Source organism: Wasmannia auropunctata, unplaced genomic scaffold (assembly GCF_000956235.1).
Source record: "Wasmannia auropunctata unplaced genomic scaffold, wasmannia.A_1.0 LD336085.1, whole genome shotgun sequence".
In the NCBI taxonomy this organism is placed as follows: domain Eukaryota; kingdom Metazoa; phylum Arthropoda; class Insecta; order Hymenoptera; family Formicidae; genus Wasmannia; species Wasmannia auropunctata.
In genome coordinates this window covers 596,690-599,111 of record NW_012026805.1, presented here as the reverse complement: position 1 = coordinate 599,111, position 2,422 = coordinate 596,690, and the positions used below count along the sequence as shown (strand labels likewise).

General features: G+C 29.7%; 2 protein-coding genes across 3 annotated transcripts in view; both read left to right on the top strand.

Annotated features, from left to right (window-relative positions):
• Nucleotides 1–2,422, top strand: part of LOC105448530 (glutamate-gated chloride channel subunit beta-like) — a 547,315-nt gene that overhangs the window by 257,477 nt on the left and 287,416 nt on the right. The window lies entirely within an intron of this gene.
• LOC105448418 (glutamate receptor ionotropic, kainate 2) overlaps nt 1–2,422 on the top strand; it is a 196,344-nt gene that overhangs the window by 179,128 nt on the left and 14,794 nt on the right. The gene's annotated exons all lie outside the window — the stretch shown is intronic.

Below are 2,422 nucleotides of genomic sequence, written 5' to 3'. Positions count from 1 at the left end.
TTTTCAAATCGGTGTACAGGATTCCAGGCGGTTTGATCTTGAACAAAACACAAAGAATTTTCATTGTCTACATATTAAAGACTATAGAAATACGTAGAGATTTTTTAAAATATTGATTTATCTCGAAATGGCAGCTATTTTTACGAAAAATTTGTATTTTTGTCAATACAAGTCTTTCGTAAAATAGTTGCCATTTTGAAAAAAATCAATACTTTGAAAAATCAATACTTTAATATGTAGGTAATGAAAATTCTTTATGGTTTGTTCAAGGCCAAACCATGTGCCTGGAATCGTGTACACCGATAGAAAAAAAGGGATTCCGCAAGTATAGGCCAGTGCGCCGCCATTTCGGACATAAGAAAAATAAAAAAATATTTTTTTTTGTTTCTTATATGTGTACAATAATGTTTTCTAAGCAGATTTTAAATAAAGTTTATCTATTTATCCACAAAAAAATCCTAAACTTAAGGTATCATTTTAAAACCTGAGGGGTAGTGAGACCCCTCAAATATTGATCGAAACATACAGTAAAATGGGTCATTTCTGTATCTCATTACATATACTCTTATTACATGTATACTAAAATGTCCAGAAACTTTTACGACAGAACTTTTTTTATGAGAATCTCTAAATGTTTGTTTGATATATAAAAAACTAATATTTGTTACAAATTTAATGGGCTAATAAATACAAAGCTTGTCAAAAATATATAATATACGTAATAAAGCTACGTATTTTTCTGTAAAATATTCGATATATATATTCAATATATATAATATAAATATTGTTTTAATAAAAATTTCCAAATAAAATTATTCAAAAAATAGCAGATAATTTTATTGTTATCCATATTTTTTCTGTGAAATTAATTTTCGTTCCTTCTCTTTCTTGGATTAAATTCCGACAGTATTAGCATGTCAAAGAGAAACTGACCACTAGATTTAGTCGAAATAACTACGACGAAGCAAACCACCCACCCATCGCATTATCTGTTTTTTCCACATCTTCTATATTTATACGCAAGTCTTTTCTACAGAAACTCTAGCAATTTTCTTTCCTTTTAATAGCCATCATACATATGTATACGCATGAAAACTACTTGTATTCAATGGTGTCTAAGTCTCGAAAAGTGAGAGAGAACTTTATTAGATTTGGGAATACCCTGTAAAAAATAAAAAAAGATACGGCAATCGGTAAAACTAAAGCAATTTGTCTCGGTATCTATTAAAAATTCAATATACATATAAACGTGTATTTTTTATCGTCTTGTAGTAAATAGGTTTTCCATGCACGTTACGAAATTACCATTGATTCCGCACGAATATATCTCACTTTAATTTAGAAAATCACAGAAACGAAAGGATTAAAAATTCACTTATATTTTATAGTATGTGATAAAGAGAATATGTACATTATTAAGTCTTGTTTTTAAAAAATTCTTGCTTTTATATTAATAAGCTTTTTTTCGAAAAATCACTTATGTCTGTTCCATAAACACGCTGCTATATTTTTATTAGTCGCGTAAAAAAATGTCGCAAAAGTTTTTAAACATGCAATTTTTAAGTGGTTTTACTTGCATGAAAACGCGAAACTCACCGCGTATTCCAAGACGAAAAGCAAATAAATGTCAAACGCACAAAGGCTTCATATGAGTATGCTGTATGTAACCATGAGAAGATAGATAAATAGCATCGAATAAAACTAAGACCCTAAATTCATGAAATACAAAATGCATACAGCAATTGTAATAAATTTACGGTACTATTTACAAGACAGCAAAATAAAGAAAGTATAATTTTAGCAAAAAAATGTCATATTCCGCGCATAATAAATACACAGATTATAATTACTCCTAACACACAGAGTGCACCACTTGGTAATTGTAATAATACGGTATGATGCAGATTATGAAATATCTGTTACAAAAATATATAATATTTTTCGTCTTTATATAACTCCGCTTCGAAACATTATTATTCCTTGGACATCTGATTTTATTTACGCTGCGTATAACACGATGGGAATAGGATGAAAAATGTCAGCGGTGCAGAATAGTGCGCAATTGGCTTTCAGTTGTCGAATAATACGTGCAATATTGTATAGAGTTCGGAGTTCCATCAATCGCGAGAAAAGTATCCGCGAGATATGAACTGGGACGGCACCGGCATTGCTATCGTCGACAATAGAAGTATGCGGAGCGAAAGGAAGTGCGTCATTATTCGCGCCATACCTTTCTTTTTCGTGCTGTACTTACAAAGATTGAAAAAACAAATGGAGCTTGCACACGTAAAGCTATTTATTCGAAATTTTGGTTATTTTTATCAGTGACACAACTTTTAGTTGTATTATATAAATGTTTAAAAATTTTCTGAGCAATATAATTTATCACGTTATATAATAATCAAAAAATAACTTATATGTA